Below are 20,296 nucleotides of genomic sequence, written 5' to 3' on the forward strand. Positions count from 1 at the left end.
TCCTACCTCTCCCCCCTCACCACTCCCCTCCACGCACTCTCCTACCTCTCCCCACTCACCACTCCCCTCCACGCACTCTCCTACCTCTCCCCACTCACCACTCTCCTCCACGCACTCTCCTACCTCTCCCCCCTCACCACTCCCCTCCACGCACTCTCCTACCTCTCCCCACTCACCACTCCCCCCTCCACGCACTCTCCTACCTCTCCCCTCTCACCACTCCCCTCCACGCACTCTCCTACCTCTCCCCTCTCACCACTCCCCTCCATGCACTCTCCTACCTCTCCCCCCTTTCCACTCCCCTCCACGCACTCTCCTACCTCTCCCCTCTCACCACTCCCCCCTCCACGCACTCTCCTACCTCTCCCCCCTCACCACTCCCCTCCACGCACTCTCCTACCTCTCCCCCCTCACTACTCCCCTCCACGCACTCTCCTACCTCTCCCCCCTCACCACTCCCCTCCACGCACTCTCCTACCTCTCCCCCCTCACCACTCCCCTCCACGCACTCTCCTACCTCTCCCCCCTCACCACTCCCCTCCACGCACTCTCCTACCCCTCCCCCCTCACCACTCCCCTCCACGCACTTTCCTACCTCTCCCCACTCACCACTCCCCTCCACGCACTCTCCAACCTCTCCCCCCTCACCACTCCCCTCCACGCACTCTCCTACCTCTCCCCTCTCACCACTCCCCTCCACACACTCTCCTACCTCTCCCCCCTCACCACTCCCCTCCACGCACTCTCCTACCTCTCCCCACTCACCACTCCCCTCCACGCACTCTCCGACCTCTCCCCACTCACCACTCCCCTCCACGCACTCTCCTACCTCTCCCCTCTCACCACTCCCCTCCACGCACTCTCCTAACCTCTCCCCTCTCACCACTCCCCTCCACGCACTCTCCTACCTCTCCCCACTCACCACTCCCCTCCACGCACTCTCCTACCTCTCCCCTCTCACCACTCCTCTCCACGCACTCTCCTACCTCTCCCCACTCACCCCTCCCCTCCACGCACTCTCCTACCTCTCCCCACTCACTACTCCCTTCCACGCACTCTCCTACCTCTCCCCACTCACCACTCCCTCCACGCACTCTCCTACCTCTCCCCTCTCACCACTCTTCTCCACGCACTCTCCTATCTCTCACCACTCCCCTCCACGCACTCTCCTACCTCTCCCCACTCACCCACTCCCCACCACGCACTCTCCTACCTCTCCCCCACTCACCCCTCCCCTCCACGCACTCTCCTACCTCTCCCCCCTCACCACTCCCCTCCACGCACTCTCCTACCTCTCCCCACTCACCACTCCCCTCCACACACTCTCCTACCCGCCCCCCTCACCACTCCCCTCCACGCACTCTCCTACCTCTCCCCTCTCACCACTCCCCTCCACGCACTCTCCTACCTCTCCCCACTCACCACTCCCCTCCACACACTCTCCTACCCGCCCCCCTCACCACTCCCCTCCACGCACTCTCCTACCTCTCCCCACTCACCACTCCCCTCCACGCACTCTCCTACCTCTCCCCCTCACCACTCCCCTCCACGCACTCTCCTACCCCTCCCCTCTCACCACTCCCTCCACGCACTCTCCTACCTCTCCCCCTCACCACTCCCCTCCACGCACTCTCCTACCTCTCCCCCCCCCTCACCACTCCCCTCCACGCACTCTCCTACCCCTCCCCTCTCACCACTCCCCTCCACGCACTCTCCTACCTCTCCCCCCTCACCACTCCCCCTCCACGCACTCTCCTACCTCTCCCCTCTCACCACTCCCCTCCACGCACTCTCCTACCTCTCCCCCCTCACCACTCCCCTCCACGCACTCTCCTCCCTCTCCCCCCTCACCACTCCCCTCCACGCACTCTCCTACCTCTCCCCACTCACCACTCCCCTCCACGCACTCTCCTACCTCTCCCCTCTCACCACTCCCCTCCACGCACTCTCCTACCTCTCCCCACTCACCACTCCCCTCCACGCACTCTCCTACCTCCCCCCCCTCACCACTCCCCTCCACGCACTCTCCTACCTCTCCCCCCTCACCACTCCCCTCCACGCACTCTCCTACCTCTCCCCACTCACCACTCCCCTCCACGCACTCTCCTACCTCTCCCCTCTCACCACTCCCCTCCACGCACTCTCCTACCTCTCCCCACTCACCACTCCCCTCCACGCACTCTCCTAACTCTCCCCACTCACCACTCCCCTCCACGCACTCTCCTACCTCTCCCCACTCACCACTCCCCTCCACACACTCTCCTACCTCTCCCCACTCACCACTCCCCTCCACGCACTCTCCTACATCTCCCCCCTCACCACTCACCTCCACACACTCTCCTATCTCTCCCCTCTCACCACTCCCCCCCAAAGCACTCTCCTACCTCTCCCTTCTCACCACTCCCCTCCACGCACTCTCCTACCTCTCCCCCCCTCACCACTCCCCTCCACGCACTCTCCTACCTCTCCCCACTCACCACTCCCCTCCACGCACTCTCCTACCTCTCCCCCCTCACCACTCCCCTCCACGCACTCTCCTACCTCTCCCCTCTCACCACTCCCCTCCACGCACTCTCCTACCTCTCCCCACTCACCAATCCCCTCCACGCACTCTCCTACCTCTCCCCCACTCACCACTCCCCTCCACGCACTCTCCTACCTCTCCCCTCTCACCACTCCCCTCCACGCACTCTCCTACCACTCCCCTCTCACCACTCCCCTCCACGCACTCTCCTACCTCTCCCCTCTCACCACTCCCCGCCACGCACTCTCCTACCTCTCCCCACTCACCACTCCCCTCCACGCACTCTCCTACCTCTCCCCACTAACCACTCCCCTCCACGCACTCTCCTACCTCTCCCCTCTCACCACTCCCCCTCCACGCACTCCTCTCCCCCCTCACTCCACCCCTCCACGCACTCTCCTACCTCTCCCCACTCACCACTCCCCTCCACGCACTCTCCTACCTCTCCCCACTAACCACTCCCCTCCACGCACTCTCCTACCTCTCCCCACTCACCACTCCCCTCCACGCACTCTCCTACCTCTCCCCACTCACCACTCCCCTCCACGCACTCTCCTACCTCTCCCCTCTCACCACTCCCCTCCACGCACTCTCCTACCTCTCCCCTCTCACCACTCTTCTCCACGCACTCTCCTACCTCTCCTCCTCACCACTCCCCTCCACGCACTCTCCTACCTCTCCCCACTCACCACTCCCCTCCACGCACTCTCCTACCTCTCCCCTCTCACCACTCCCCTCCACGCACTCTCCTACCTCCCCCCTCACACTACTCCCCTCCACGCACTCTCCTACCTCTCCCCTCTCACCACTCCCCTCCACGCACTCTCCTACCTCCCCCCTCACACTACTCCCCTCCACGCACTCTCCTACCTCTCCCCACTCACCACTCCCCTCCACGCACTCTCCTACCTCTCCCCACTCACCACTCCCCTCCACGCACTCTCCTACCTCTCCCCTCTCACCACTCCCCTCCACACACTCTCCTAACTCTCCCCACTCACCACTCCCCTCCACGCACTCTCCTACCTCTCCCCACTCACCACTCCTCTCCACGCACTCTCCTACCTCTCCCCTCTCACCACTCCTCTCCACGCACTCTCCTACCTCTCCCCTCTCACCACTCCCCTCCACGCACTCTCCTACCTCTCCCCACTCACCACTCCCCTCCACGCACTCTCCTACCCCTCCCCCCTCACCACTCCCCTCCACGCACTCTCCTACCTCTCCCCTCTCACCACTCCCCTCCACGCACTCTCCTACCTCTCCCCTCTCTCCACTCCCCTCCACGCACTCTCCTACCTCTCCCCTCTCACCACTCCCCTCCACGCACTCTCCTACCTCTCCCCACTCACCACTCCCCTCCACGCACTCTCCTACCTCTCCCCCCTCACCACTCCCATCCACGCACTCTCCTACCTCTCCCCACTCACCACTCCCCTCCACGCACTCTCCTACCTCTCCCCTCTCACCACTCCCCTCCACGCACTCTCCTACCTCTCCCCTCTCACTTCACTCCCCTCCACGCACTCTCCTACCTCTCCCCACTCACCACTCCCCTCCACGCACTCTCCTACCTCTCCCCACTCACCACTCCCCTCCACGCACTCTCCTACCTCTCCCCACTCACCACTCCCCTCCACGCACTCTCCTACCTCTCCCCCCTCACCACTCCCCTCCACGCACTCTCCTACCTCTCCCTTCTCACCACTCCCCTCCACGCACTCTCCTACCTCTCCCCCCTCACCACTCCCCTCCACGCACTCTCCTACCTCTCCCCACTCACCACTCCCCTCCACGCACTCACCTACCTCTCCCCCCTCACCACTCCCCTCCACGCACTCTCCTACCTCTCCCCCCTCACCACTCCCCTCCACGCACTCTCCTACCTCTCCCCACTCACCACTCCCCTCCACGCACTCTCCTACCTCTCCCCTCTCACCACTCCCCTCCACGCACTCTCCTACCTCTACCCTCTCACCACTCCCCCCTCCACGCACTCTCCTACCTTTCCCCTCTCACCACTCCCCTCCACGCACTCTCCTACCTCTCCCCACTCACCACTCCCCTCCACGCACTCTCCTACCTCTCCCCACTCACCACTCCCCTCCACGCACTCTCCTACCTCTCCCCACTCACCACTCCCCTCCACGCACTCTCCTACCTCTCCCCCCTCACCACTCCCCTCCATGCACTCTCCTACCTCTCCCCCCTCACCACTCCCCTCCACGCACTCTCCTACCTCTCCCACCTCACCACTCCCCTCCACGCACTCTCCTACCTCTCCCCACTCACCACTCCCCTCCACGCACTCTCCTACCTCTCCCCACTCACCACTCCCCTCCACGCACTCTCCTACCTCTCCCCCCTCACCACTCCCCTCCACGCACTCTCCTACCTCTCCCCACTCACCACTCCCCTCCACGCAACTCTCCTACCTCTCCCCACTCACCACTCCCCTCCACGCAACTCTCCTACCTCTCCCCACTCACCACTCCCCTCCACGCAACTCTCCTACCTCTCCCCACTCACCACTCCCCTCCACGCACTCTCCTACCTCTCCCCCCTCACCACTCCCCTCCACGCACTCTCTTACCTCTCCCCCCTCACCACTCCCCTCCACGCACTCTCCTACCTATCCCCCCTCACCACTCCCCTCCACGCACTCTCCTACCTCTCCCCCCTCACCACTCCCCTCCACGCACTCTCCTACCTCTCCCCACTCACCACTCCCCTCCACGCACTCTCCTACCTCTCCCCACTCTCCACTCCCCTCCACGCACTCTCCTACCTCTCCCCTCTCACCACTCCCCTCCACGCACTCTCCTACCTCTCCCCACTCACCACTCCCCTCCACGCACTCTCCTACCTCCCCCCCCTCACCACTCCCCTCCACGCACTCTCCTACCTCTCCCCTCTCACCACTCCCCTCCACGCACTCTCCTACCTCTCCCCCCTCACCACTCCCCTCCACGCACTCTCCTACCTCTCCCCTCTCACCACTCCCCTCCACGCACTCTCCTACCTCTCCCCCCTCACCACTCCCCTCCACGCACTCTCCTACCTCTCCCCACTCACCACTCCCCTCCACGCACTCTCCTACCCCCCCCCCCCTCACCACTCCCCTCCACGCACTCTCCTACCTCTCCCCTCTCACCACTCCCCTCCACGCACTCTCCTACCTCTCCCCTCTCACCACTCCCCTCCACGCACTCTCCTACCTCTCCCCACTCACCACTCCCCTCCACGCACTCTCCTACCTCTCCCCACTCACCACTCCCCTCCACGCACTCTCCTACCTCTCTCCCCTCACCACTCCCCTCCACGCACTCTCCTACCTCTCCCCTCTCACCACTCCCTTCCACGCACTCTCCTACCTCTCCCCTCTCACCACTCCCCTCCACGCACTCTCCTACCTCTCCCCACTCACCACTCCCCTCCACGCACTCTCCTACCTCTCCCCACTCACCACTCCCCTCCACGCACTCTCCTACCTCTCCCCACTCACCACTCCCCTCCACGCACTCTCCTACCTCTCCCCTCTCACCACTCCCCTCCACGCACTCTCCTACCTCTCCCCTCTCACCACTCCCCTCCATGCACTCTCCTACCTCTCCCCACTCACCACTCCCCTCCACGCACTCTCCTACCTCTCCCCCCTCACCACTCCCCTCCACGCACTCTCCTACCTCTCCCCACTCACTACTCCCCTCCACACACTCTCCTACCTCCCCCCCCTCACCACTCCCCTCCACGCATTCTCCTACCTCTCCCCACTCACCACTCCCCTCCACGCACTCTCCTACCTCTCCCCTCTCACCACTCCCCTCCACGCACTCTCCTACCTCTCCCCCCTCACCACTCCCCTCCACGCACTCTCCTACCTCTCCCCCCTCACCACTCCCCTCCACGCACTCTCCTACCTCTCTCCACTCACCACTCCCCTCCACGCACTCTCCTACCTCTCCCCACTCACCACTCCCCTCCACGCACTCTCCTACCTCTCACTCCACCCTTCCACGCACTCTCCTACCTCTCCCCACTCACCACTCCCCTCCACGCACTCTCCTACCTCTCCCCTCTCACCACTCCCCTCCACACACTCTCCTACCTCTCCCCCCTCACCACTCCCCTCCACGCACTCTCCTACCTCTCCCCTCTCACCACTCCACTCCACGCACTCTCCTACCTCTCCCCTCTCACCACTCCCCTCCACGCACTCTCCTACCTCTCCCCCCTCACCACTCCCCTCCACGCACTCTCCTACCTTTCCCCCCTCACCACTCCCCTCCACGCACTCTCCTACCTCTCCCCACTCACCACTCCCCTCCACGCACTCTCCTACCTCTCACTCCACCCTTCCACGCACTCTCCTACCTCTCCCCTCTCACTTCACCCCTCCACGCACTCTCCTACCCCTCCCCCCTCACCACTCCCCTCCACGCACTCTCCTACCTCTCTCCCCACTCCCCTCCACGCACTCTCCTACCTCTCTCACCACTCCCCTCCACGCACTCTCCTACCTCTCTCCCCACTCCCCTCCACGCACTCCTACCTCTCTCCCCACTCCCCTCCACGCACTCTCCATCCTCTCTCCCCACTCCCCTCCACGCACTCTCCTACATCTCTCACCACTCCCCTCCACGCACTCTCCTGCCTCTCTCACCACTCCCCTCCACGCACTCTCCTACCTTTCTCACCACTCCCCTCCACGCACTCTCCTACCTCTCTCACCACTCCCCTCCACGCACTCTCCTACCTTTCTCACCACTCCCCTCCACGCACTCTCCTACCTCTCTCACCACTCCCCTCCACGCACTCTCCTACCTTTCTCACCACTCCCCTCCACGCACTCTCCTACCTCTCTCACCACTCCCCTCCACACACTCTCCTACCTCTCCCCCCACTCCCCTCCACGCACTCTCCTACCTCTCTCCCCACTCCCCTCCACGCACTCTCCATCCTCTCTCCCCACTCCCCTCCACGCACTCTCCTACATCTCTCACCACTCCCCTCCACGCACTCTCCTGCCTCTCTCACCACTCCCCTCCACGCACTCTCCTGCCTCTCTCACCACTCCCCTCCACGCACTCTCCTACATCTCTCACCACTCCCCTCCACGCACTCTCCTGCCTCTCTCACCACTCCCCTCCACGCACTCTCCTACCTCTCTCACCACTCCCCTCCACGCACTCTCCTGCCTCTCTCACCACTCCCCTCCACGCACTCTCCTGCCTCTCTCACCACTCCCCTCCACGCACTCTCCTACCTCTCCCACCACTCCCCTCCACGCACTCTCCTACCTCTCCCCCCACTCCCCTCCACGCACTCTCCTACCTCTCTCCCCACTCCCCTCCACGCACTCTCCTACCTCTCCCCCCACTCCCCTCCACGCACTCTCCTACCTCTCCCCCCACTCCCCTCCACGCACTCTCCTGCCTCTCTCCCCACTCCCCTCCACGCACTCTCCTGCCTCTCTCCCCACTCCCCTCCACGCACTCTCCTATCTCTCCCCCCACTCCCCTCCACGCACTCTCCTACCTCTCTCCCCACTCCCCTCCACGCACTCTCCTACCTCTCCCCCCACTCCCCTCCACGCACTCTCCTACCTCTCTCCCCACTCCCCTCCACGCATTCTCCTACCTCTCTCCCCACTCCCCTCCACGCACTCTCCTACCTCTCTCACCACTCCCCTCCACGCATTCTCCTACCTCTCTCCCCACTCCCCTCCACGCACTCTCCTGCCTCTCTCCCCACTCCCCTCCACGCACTCTCCTACCTCTCTCAACACTCCCCTCCACGCACTCTCCTGCCTCTCTCACCACTCCCCTCCACGCACTCTCCTACCTCTCTCACCACTCCCCTCCACGCACTCTCCTGCCTCTCTCACCACTCCCTCCACGCACTCTCCTACCTCTCTCACCACTCCCTCCACGCACTCTCCTGCCTCTCTCACCACTCCCCTCCACGCACTCTCCTGCCTCTCTCACCACTCCCCTCCACGCACTCTCCTACCTCTCTCCCCACTCCCCTCCACGCACTCTCCTACCTCTCTCCCCACTCCCCTCCACGCACTCTCCTACCTCTCTCCCCACTCCCCTCCACGCACTCTCCTACCTCTCCCCCCACTCCCCTCCACGCACTCTCCTACCTCTCCCCCCACTCCCCTCCACGCACTCTCCTGCCTCTCTCCCCACTCCCCTCCACGCACTCTCCTGCCTCTCTCGCCACTCCCCTCCACGCACTCTCCTATCTCTCCCCCCACTCCCCTCCACGCACTCTCCTACCTCTCTCCCCACTCCCCTCCACGCACTCTCCTACCTCTCCCCCCACTCCCCTCCACGCACTCTCCTACCTCTCTCCCCACTCCCCTCCACGCATTCTCCTACCTCTCTCCCCACTCCCCTCCACGCACTCTCCTACCTCTCTCACCACTCCCCTCCACGCATTCTCCTACCTCTCTCCCCACTCCCCTCCACGCACTCTCCTGCCTCTCTCCCCACTCCCCTCCACGCACTCTCCTACCTCTCTCAACACTCCCCTCCACGCACTCTCCTGCCTCTCTCACCACTCCCCTCCACGCACTCTCCTACCTCTCTCACCACTCCCCTCCACGCACTCTCCTGCCTCTCTCACCACTCCCTCCACGCACTCTCCTACCTCTCTCACCACTCCCTCCACGCACTCTCCTGCCTCTCTCACCACTCCCCTCCACGCACTCTCCTGCCTCTCTCACCACTCCCCTCCACGCACTCTCCTACCTCTCTCCCCACTCCCCTCCACGCACTCTCCTACCTCTCTCCCCACTCCCCTCCACGCACTCTCCTACCTCTCTCCCCACTCCCCTCCACGCACTCTCCTACCTCTCTCCCCACTCCCCCTCCACGCACTCTCCTACCTCTCTCCCCACTCCCCTCCACGCACTCTCCTACCTCTCCCCCCTCTCCCCTCCACGCACTCTCCTGCCTCTCTCCCCACTCCCCTCCACGCACTCTCCTACCTCTCCCCTCTCACCACTCCCCTCCACGCACTCTCCTGCCTCTCCCCCCACTCCCCTCCACACACTCTCCTACCTCTCTCAACACTCCCCTCCACGCACTCTCCTACCTCTCTCAACACTCCCCTCCACGCACTCTCCTACCTCTCTCAACACTCCCCTCCACGCACTCTCCTACCTCTCTCAACACTCCCCTCCACGCACTCTCCTGCCTCTCTCCCCACTCCCCTCCACGCACTCTCCTACCTCTCCCCTCTCACCACTCCCCTCCACGCACTCTCCTGCCTCTCTCACCACTCCCCTCCACGCACTCTCCTACCTCTCCCCCCACTCCCCTCCACGCACTCTCCTACCTCTCTCACCACTCCCCTCCACACACTCTCCTACCTCTCTCACCACTCCCCTCCACACACTCTCCTGCCTCTCCCCCCACTCCCCTCCACGCACTCTCCTGCCTCTCCCCCCACTCCCCCTCCACGCACTCTCCTACCTCTCTCACCACTCCCCTCCACGCACTCTCCTACCTCTCTCCCCACTCCCCTCCACGCACTCTCCTACCTCTCTCCCCACTCCCCTCCACGCACTCTCCTACCTCTCTCACCACTCCCCTCCACGCACTCTCCTACCTCTCTCCCCACTCCCCTCCACGCACTCTCCTACCTCTCTCCCCCACTCCCCTCCACGCACTCCTACCTCTCTCCCCACTCCCCTCCACGCACTCTCCTACCTCTCTCACCACTCCCCTCCACGCACTCTCCTACCTCTCTCACCACTCCCCTCCACGCACTCTCCTACCTCTCTCACCACTCCCCTCCACGCACTCTCCTACCTCTCTCACCACTCCCCTCCACGCACTCTCCTACCTCTCCCACCACTCCCCTCCACGCACTCTCCTACCTCTCCCCCCACTCCCCTCCACGCACTCTCCTACCTCTCTCCCCACTCCCCTCCACGCACTCTCCTACCTCTCCCCCCACTCCCCTCCACGCACTCTCCTACCTCTCTCCCCACTCCCCTCCACGCACTCTCCTACCTCTCCCCCCACTCCCCTCCACGCACTCTCCTACCTCTCTCCCCACTCCCCTCCACGCATTCTCCTACCTCTCTCCCCACTCCCCTCCACGCACTCTCCTACCTCTCTCCCCACTCCCCTCCACGCACTCTCCTACCTCTCTCACCACTCCCCTCCACGCATTCTCCTACCTCTCTCCCCACTCCCCTCCACGCACTCTCCTGCCTCTCCCCACTCACCACTCCCCTCCACGCAACTCTCCTACCTCTCCCCACTCACCACTCCCCTCCACGCAACTCTCCTACCTCTCCCCACTCACCACTCCCCTCCACGCACTCTCCTACCTCTCCCCACTCACCACTCCCCTCCACGCACTCTCCTACCTCTCCCCACTCACCACTCCCCTCCACGCACTCTCCTACCTCTCCCCACTCACCACTCCCCTCCACACACTCTCCTACCTCTCCCCCCTCACCACTCCCTTCCACACACTCTCCTACCTCTCCCCCCTCACTACTCCCCTCCACGCACTCTCCTACCTCTCCCCACTCACCACTCCCCTCTCTCTACGTGGCTTTACCGACAGATCCAAACCACATGAACCCATCAACAGCGGGTGTGACCAAGACACCCAGGCACGGTGCCGGCCACACCTCCCCTTTTAATCAGCCCACCGACCCCCGGCCTCGACATCCGCTCCCTACGACCACAGCAGGAGGTTGTTTTGTGGGACTGTTGTTGTTGTTGTTTGTCTTCCCGACAGTCCGTGCGGTTCTGCGTCCTCTTCCTGGTCGCGGGGCTTGTCTTCGTGACCGTCGTCATGGCGACGTGGACGGGGCCCCTCCACCTCCGAAGCCGACCCTCGCCTGAGCAGGCCCAGGATGCGCCGCTGACTCCTCCTCCTCCTGATCCCAGGCCCAGGCTCGGTCACGTGACCTGTGGGCGGGGCTTGAGGCGCTCCTCTGACCCCGACCTCAGGCTCGACAACAAACCTCGCCCCGACTGTGACACCGACCCGAAACTCGAGCGTGTCGCTCAGCTCAGGCCTGATCCTAGGCCCAATCCAAGACCTAGCCCTAAGCCTAGTACCATGCCCGGTTCTACCTCTACCTATAGACTCAAGCCACGACTCCGGCTTAAACCTAGGCCTAACCCACCACGCGACCAGCCCGGCCTTGGCGTTAGCACTGGTCCCCGAACGAGTTTTAACGCTACCACAGGCCCCGACGCAATTATCCCCAGCGTCAGCCCCAGCGTTAACAGAAGCAGGAGGCTGAAATCCAGACACCTCAATTTTAGGGTGAATTTGTGTTACAACTTCAGCCCTTTTCTGAAAGACTCGGGCCTCAGATCTAGGCATAGCCCTGGTACAACTTCCGATATGAGTCCTGACACTACCCCTACCCCTGGCACGAATCGCAATGACACTGCTGCCCCTCCCCGTGACACGATGCCTAACCCAACACGAAACTCGACAAACCCCGTGCCTGACTCCAACCCAAGTTCCAGCGGTCCGGGTAGGCCGAGACTTCTCCGATCTCCCCGAGCCTTTTCGCTCACCCGATTATCTGCCTCAACCGCATCCACCACCACAACCACTACAAGCACCACGACCACCACCGCTACCACCACACGTGGCATGGAGTCTGACGTCCAGCGTGCCTTGGGTGACGATAACATCGTCCGGCCAAGTTCGTCGTCTGTCACTCGTCCCGTGACCTCCCTGCATGGCAGGGCGTTCGAACCTTCCCGTGGAGGTCACTCCAGATCTCGCGGAGGCCACGGTCGCAGTGGGACCAGAGACAGAGGGGGAGGACTGAGCCGCAGAAGTTTAGCGCGGACGGCATCGTCGTCGTTGTCGAAGACCAGGGGTTCCGACCGCTGCCACCTCAACTTGGTGGAGGTTCGAGTGAGCGACCTGCAAATCGGCTTCCAGTCGGACGAGGTGATCTCCTTCCAGTTCTGCTCGGGCTCGTGTCTCCACGCACGCTCCACCTACGACCTGGCCCTGTCGCGCGTCATCCACCTGGACCTGCAATTCTCACCGATGCGCAGACGACGTCGCAACCAGCAGCAGCAGGTGGAGAAGCAGGAACAGGCGGCTGTGGAGGAGGTGGCAGTGAGGATGAGGAGGAGGAGGGTTGCAGGCGAGGGGGTGAACATCGAGCAGCCGTGCTGCAGGCCGACGGCCTTCGAAGACGTCACGTTTCAAAACTCGGAGCACAAGTGGCAGAAGGTCCCTGACTTGAGCGCCAAGAGGTGCAAGTGCGTGCGGTGATTGACGTTCGCCACGAGGAGTGAGTGAGGAGGAGGCTGGTGAAAGGCGTGGATGAGAAGAGAGACACGGGGGAGCAGGAGATCATTGCGCGCACACACACACAAACTGTCTTCTTGGTTCTTTCGGTAAAGTCACGTGGAAGGGAAATAATAAGATGGAAAAAAATAAAACATGATAAAATGATAAAAATAAAACACAATAAAATAATAAAAATAAAACATAATAAAATAATAAAAGTTAAACATAATAAAATAATAAAAATGAAACATAATAAAATAATAAAAATTAAACATGATAAAGTGATTATTCTAACAGTAATGACTAATCGCATATCTGCGTATTCCATAAATATGCTAAATTCCTCTTGATATGCAAATTCATTTGTCAAGGCGCCCTTCCCCTCTTTAACCCAGCTTAAATATACGCTGCCAAGCATGGTGGTGCTCATTCAGACGCTGTCTTTCCGACAGACCTGTTCTTCTGAACACCACCAAGCTTGGCAGCGTATATTTAAGTATATATTTAAGTATATACGCTGCCAAGCTTGGTGGTGCTCATTCAGACGCTGTCTTTCCGACAGACCTGTTCTTCACCTGAGGACGGCTGCTTGCGTTGTGGCCGAAACGTCGTGAGAATTGTATTTTATTATGTTTTATTTTATTATTTTATTATTTCCCTTCTACGTGATGACTTTACCGAAAGAACCAAGAAGATGAATCCCTGCTGCAGTCACGAAAGCTTTTAATCGAAACACATAAACTGCTTGCCAACGAATGTACCGCAAAAGCTTTGCTCGTATTAGTCAAGGAGCTATGAACCATCGTCACACGATCGGTACCTCATTTGCCAGTAAAAAAAAAATATGATAATTGTTTTTTTTACCCTTTTATCTGGCAACAAAACTGACACCTTTTTTTACGAGGAGTCATGTTTGCATAGACCACAATACCTGCAGTCATAATGCAAACAAAAAACACAACTCTGATTATGATATGCACTGTCCTTGAAGTTGATTGGTCCACACCCGAGACAGCTTTCCTTAGAGCCTCGTCTCACATGGTGTTGGACCAGATGCATTATGACTGCAGGTATTGTGGTCTATGCAAACATGACTCCTCGTAAAAAAGGTGTCAGTTTTGTTGCCAGATAGAAGGGTAAAAAAACAATTATCATATTTTTCCTTCTGGCAAATGAGGTTCCAATGGTGTAAATGCTTACCCCGAACTCTCATACTCTGACGGTGCATTGTCTTTGAGTTGTGCGCCTTTTGGCGTCATCTGGTCCAACACCATGTGCGACTAGGCTCTAAGGAAAGCTGTCTCGGGTGTGGACCAATCAACTTCAAGGACCATGTGAGACTAGGCTCTAAGGAAAGCTGTCTCGGGTGTGGACCAATCAACTTCAAGGACCATGTGAGACTAGGCTCTAAGGAAAGCTGTCTCGGGTGTGGACCAATCAACTTCAAGGACCATGTGAGACTAGGCTCTAAGGAAAGCTGTCTCGGGTGTGGACCAATCAACTTCAAGGACCATGTGAGACATCAACTTCAAGGACAGTGCATACATTTTCAGAGTTATGTTTTTTGTTTGCATTATGACTGCAGGTATTGTGGTCTATGCAAACATGACTCCTCGTAAAAAAGGTGTCAGTTTTGTTGCCAGATAAAAGGGTAAAAAACCAATTATCATCATTATCACACGATGACCACTCGCTGTGGCTTTTGGACGCCCTTCAGATGCGGCTGTCTGGAACGCTTTGCCTGCCCGGCATTAGGAAGCCACAGTGCGCTATGGACGTTTAAATTATCATCTATATTGACACACTTAATCTCCTTGGTTCTTTCGGTAAAGTCACGTAGAATGGAAATAATAAAATAATAAAAAGAAAACATAATAAAATAAAGTAATAAAAATGAAACATAAAAAACATAATAAAATAATTATTTTATTACGTTTTACTTTTATTATTAAATTAAACGTAATAAAAAAGATATTTTATAATATTTTATTTTTATTATTTTATTATTTCCCTTCTACGTGATGACTTTACCGAAAGAACCAAGAAGATGAATCCCTGCAGTCACGAAAGCAGCTTTAAATCGAAATTTAAACTTAATCTCTTCATAACCGTTCGCGGTCGTTGTTGTTTCGCACCTCCGATAACACTGGTCAACAAAAAAAACATGTTTTTCTCGCCTGGACTTTTGCAGCTGTTTTAGACTAATTTCAGGGTGCTCATTCCAAATCTGATCTCATATTTGCTCTATCACATCTCATTTTTTTGCTATCGGCATACCCCATTTTCATTGATTTTACCCGAAATTAACTCTGTCACTTATGATTGCAAGTTGTTGCGAGTCAGTGACTGCTTTAGTGTTAAAATATGCTGGCTGTATTTTTAGGATAGTGTGTTTATAATATCATTTTATGTAGATATCCACATTTCTTTAATATTTTTTTCCGCAGTTTTTATTGAAAATGCAACATTTGATATCTCAAAAACCTGATGTGATAGACAAAAACTGATGCCAGATTTGGAATCAGCACCCCAAAATTACCTTAAAACCGTTGGAATACTTTATGCCAGAAAAAGTGTGTTGACCAGTGTTATCCACGGTTGCTTGGCTACGTACTGCGGATTTGGAAATTTGAGAGACCTAACTGGCTGTGTAGTCGCCACGACGCTTGTGCCAGGCTAGGTGCACTTCGAGATGGTCACGTGCAGAAGGCTGTCGCTGCTGCAGGCAGGAGGTCACGGGGCAGACCCTGCACGTGCCATGGGTTGACTGCTGTGCCAGGCTAGGTCCAGGAGGAGGAGGTCAGGGGACATACCCTGCAGGTGCCATGGGTTGACTGCTGTGCCAGGCTAGGTGCAGGAGGAGGTCACGGAGCAGACCCAGCAGGTGCCATGGGTTGACTGCTGTGCCAGACTAGGTGCAGGAGAAGGAGGTCACGGGACAGACCCAGCAGGTGCCATGGGTTGACTGCTGTGCCAGGCTAGGTGCAGGAGGAGGTCACGGGACAGACCCAGCAGGTGCCATGGGTTGACTGCTGTGCCAGGCTAGGTGCAGGAGGAGGTCACGAGACAGACCCTGCAGGTGCCATGGGTTGACTGCTGTGCCAGACTAGGTTCAGGAGAAGGAGGTCACGGGACAGACCCAGCAGGTGCCATGGGTTGACTGCTGTGCCAGGCTAGGTGCAGGAGGAGGTCACGAGACAGACCCTGCAGGTGCCATGGGTTGACTGCTGTGCCAGACTAGGTTCAGGAGAAGGAGGTCACGGGACAGACCCAGCAGGTGCCATGGTTTGACTGCTGTGCCAGGCTAGGTGCAGGGAGAGGTCACGGGACAGACCCAGCAGGTGCCATGGGTTGACGGACTGAAATGACTGGCAGATGCACCAGCCGTGCTCCCCGAACTGTGCCAACTCGCTGCGTTTTATCCGCCCCGGCGCTCCACTCGTTGTTGTGAGCGTCGCTCCTCTGCCCTCTCCTGCTGCTGGTTGCAGGGCGACTGCCTCCGACTTGGAACTTTGCGATACAATTACTTTCCAGAGCACACATGGGTCGGTTTTGGAGGTGACGATGTAAATTCATTTCGGTGGATTGGGGCATTCGCAAGGCGTATTTCACGCGCAGATCTACATTCGCTTCTTGCAGTGGTGCAAAGAACACAACCAACACAGCCAATAGAACGGCTGCTTGCTGTTGTTGTTGTTGTTGTGTGTAGTTTGTTGTTCTTAGGACGCACCACCGATTAGCGCGGTTGGGTTATGTACGGTGCGAAAGAAGTTAAACATTCACGCACTACACGGCTATGTAGAACACTGCACACTTCTGTAAACGATACACTAGTATATACTACACTATACACTACACTACTATACACTACACTATACACTACTATACACTACACTACTATACACTACACTACTATACACTACACTATACACTACTATACACTACACTACTATACACTACACTATACACTACTATACACTACACTACTATACACTACACTATACACTACACACTACACTGCTGTACACTACTCTATACACTACACTATACACTACTATACTATACACTACACTATACTATACACTACACTATACACTACTATACACTACACTATACACTACTATACACTACACTATACACTACACTATACACTACTATACACTACTATACACTACACACTACACTGCTGTACACTACACTATACACTACACTATACACTACACTACTGTACACTACACTACTATACACTACACTATACACTACTATACACTACACTACTATACACTACACTATACACTACTATACACTACACTATACACTACTATACACTACACTATACACTACACTATACACTACACTATACACTACTATACACTACACTACTATACACTACACTATACACTACTATACACTACACTACTATACACTACACTATACACTACACTATACACTACTATACACTACACTACTATACACTACACTATACACTACTATACACTACACTACTATACACTACACTATACACTACACTATACACTACACTATACACTACACTATACACTACACTATACACTACACTATACACTACACTATACACTACACTATACACTACACTATACACTACACTATACACTACACTACTATACACTACACGATACACTACTATACACTACACTACTATACACTACACTATACACTACACTACTATACACTACACTATACACTACACTACTATACACTACACTATACACTACACTATACACTACTATACACTACACTATACTATACACTACACTATACACTACACTATACACTACTATACACTACACACTACACTGCTGTACACTACTCTATACACTACACTATACACTACTATACACTACACTACTATACACTACACTATACACTACTATACACTACACTACTATACACTACACTATACACTACACTATACACTACTATACACTACACACTACACTGCTGTACACTACACTATACACCACACTATACACTACTATACTATACACTACACTATACTATACACTACACTATACACTACTATACACTACACTATACACTACTATACACTACACTATACACTACACTATACACTACTATACACTACACTACTACACACTACACTGCTGTACACTACACTATACACTACACTATACACTACTATACTATACACTACACTATACTATACACTACACTATACACTACTATACACTACACTATACACTACTATACACTACACTATACACTACACTATACACTACTATACACTACACTACTACACACTACACTGCTGTACACTACACTATACACTACACTATACACTACTATACTATACACTACACTATACTATACACTACACTATACACTACTATACACTACACTATACACTACTATACACTACACTATACACTACACTATACACTACACTACACACTACGCTACTATACACTACGCTATACACTACGCTATACACTACACTACTATACACTACACTGCTGTACACTACACTACACACTACACTACACTATACACTGAATATACTACACGACACACTACACTATACATTACTATACACTAGACTATACATTACACTATATACACAAGACTATACACTACACACTACACTATACACTACACTACTATACACTACACTATACACTACACTACTATACACTACACTATACACTACACTACTATACACTACACTATACACTACACTACTATTCACTACACTACTATACACTACACTACTATACACTACACTACTATACACTACACTACTATACACTACACACTACACTACTATACACTACACTACACACTACACTATCCACTGAATACTACACTACACACTACACTATACACTACACTATACACTACACTATACACTAGACTATACACTACACTATACACTACACTACACACTAGACTATACATTACACTATAGACACAAGACTATACACTACACTATACACTACACTACTATACACTACACTATAAACTACACTACTATACACTACACTGCTGTACACTACACTACTATACTACACACTACACTATAAACTGAATCCTACACTACACTATACATTACAATACACTACACTAAAAACTACACTACTATACACTACACAAAACTGGAGGACCAGGAGAGAGACACGCAATCTACAAATGTTCAGCAGCCAGGCATCGTCAGTGTCCGGGATCGAACCCCGCGACCTCCTGCACACCAGGCCAGGAAGATAGCATCTCCTAGCACCCATCGTGTACGTCCCGTGTGATGTAGGTGTATTCCCCGGCGAGTATATTCCACGCGTGGCAATGCTCTATGCAAAAGGACGCTCTCTGCACGTTGCAGTTTCGCGAAACACTGGAGTCAAATCAGCCTCGCATTGATCACTCCGCTGCTCAGTGCAGACCAGAGGTCGCAAACGGGTTTTGATCCCTTACCCGGCTACCCGTACCCGGCCGCACCAGGGTCGCAAACGGGTACCCGTACCCGTACCCGGCCGTACCTGTACCCTACCCGTACCCTACCCGTACCCTACCCGTACCCATACCCTACCCGTACCCTACCCGTACCCTACCCGTACCCTACCCGTACCCTACCCTACCCGTACCCTACCCGTACCCTACCCGTACCCTACCCGTACCCTACCCGTACCCATACCCTACTTGTACCCTACCCGTACCCTACCCGTACCCTACCCGTACCCTACCCGTACCCATACCCTACCCGTACCCTACCCGTACCCTACCCGTACCCATACCCTACCCGTACCCTACCCGTACCCTACCCGTACCCTACCCGTACCCATACCCTACCTGTACCCTACCCTACCCGTACCCTACCCTAACCGTACCCTACCCGTACCCTACCCGTACCCTACCCGTACCCATACCCTACCTGTACCCTACCCTACCCGTACCCTACCCTACCTGTACCCTACCCGTACCCTACCCGTACCCTACCCGTACCCATAACTTACCTGTACCCTACCCGTACCCTACCCGTACCCTACCCGTACCCGTACCCTACCCATACCCGGCCGGGTATCGGGTACCCGGTTGCGACCTCTGGTGCAGACCACGGCGGACGAGCCAGCATTGACTCCTCTCTGTTACAGGGGTCACCGCGAATAGTGGGCGGAGCCATCTGTGTAGTGGGTGGGGCCATATGAGAGTGGGCGTGGTTACCTGAGTTGTGGGAGGAGCCATCTGTGTAGTGGGTGGGGCCATATGAGAGTGGGCGTGGTTACCTGAGTTGTGGGAGGAGCCATCTGTGTAGTGGGTGGGGCCATATGAGAGTGGGCGTGGTTACCTGAGCAGTAGGAGGAGCCATCTGTGTAATGGGTGGGGCCATATGAGAGTGGGCGTGGTTACCTGAGTTGTGGGCGGAGCCATCTGTGTAGTGGGTGGGGCCATATGAGAGTGGGCGTGGTTACCTGGGTTGTG

General features: G+C 56.3%; 1 long non-coding RNA gene across 1 annotated transcript in view; it reads left to right on the forward strand.

Annotated features, from left to right (window-relative positions):
* The window catches only part of LOC144954868 (uncharacterized), a 29,378-nt gene extending 17,080 nt beyond the window's left edge, over window positions 1-12,298 (forward strand). Inside the window, exon 3 of the long non-coding RNA XR_013641409.1 lies at window positions 11,294-12,298. This is a non-coding gene — a long non-coding RNA (uncharacterized LOC144954868). The remainder of the gene's footprint in view (window positions 1-11,293) is intronic.
* The last annotated feature ends 7,998 nt before the right edge of the window (window positions 12,299-20,296 follow it).

The sequence above is a fragment of the Lampetra fluviatilis genome, unplaced genomic scaffold (assembly GCF_964198595.1).
Source record: "Lampetra fluviatilis unplaced genomic scaffold, kcLamFluv1.1 SCAFFOLD_218, whole genome shotgun sequence".
Taxonomy (NCBI): domain Eukaryota; kingdom Metazoa; phylum Chordata; class Hyperoartia; order Petromyzontiformes; family Petromyzontidae; genus Lampetra; species Lampetra fluviatilis.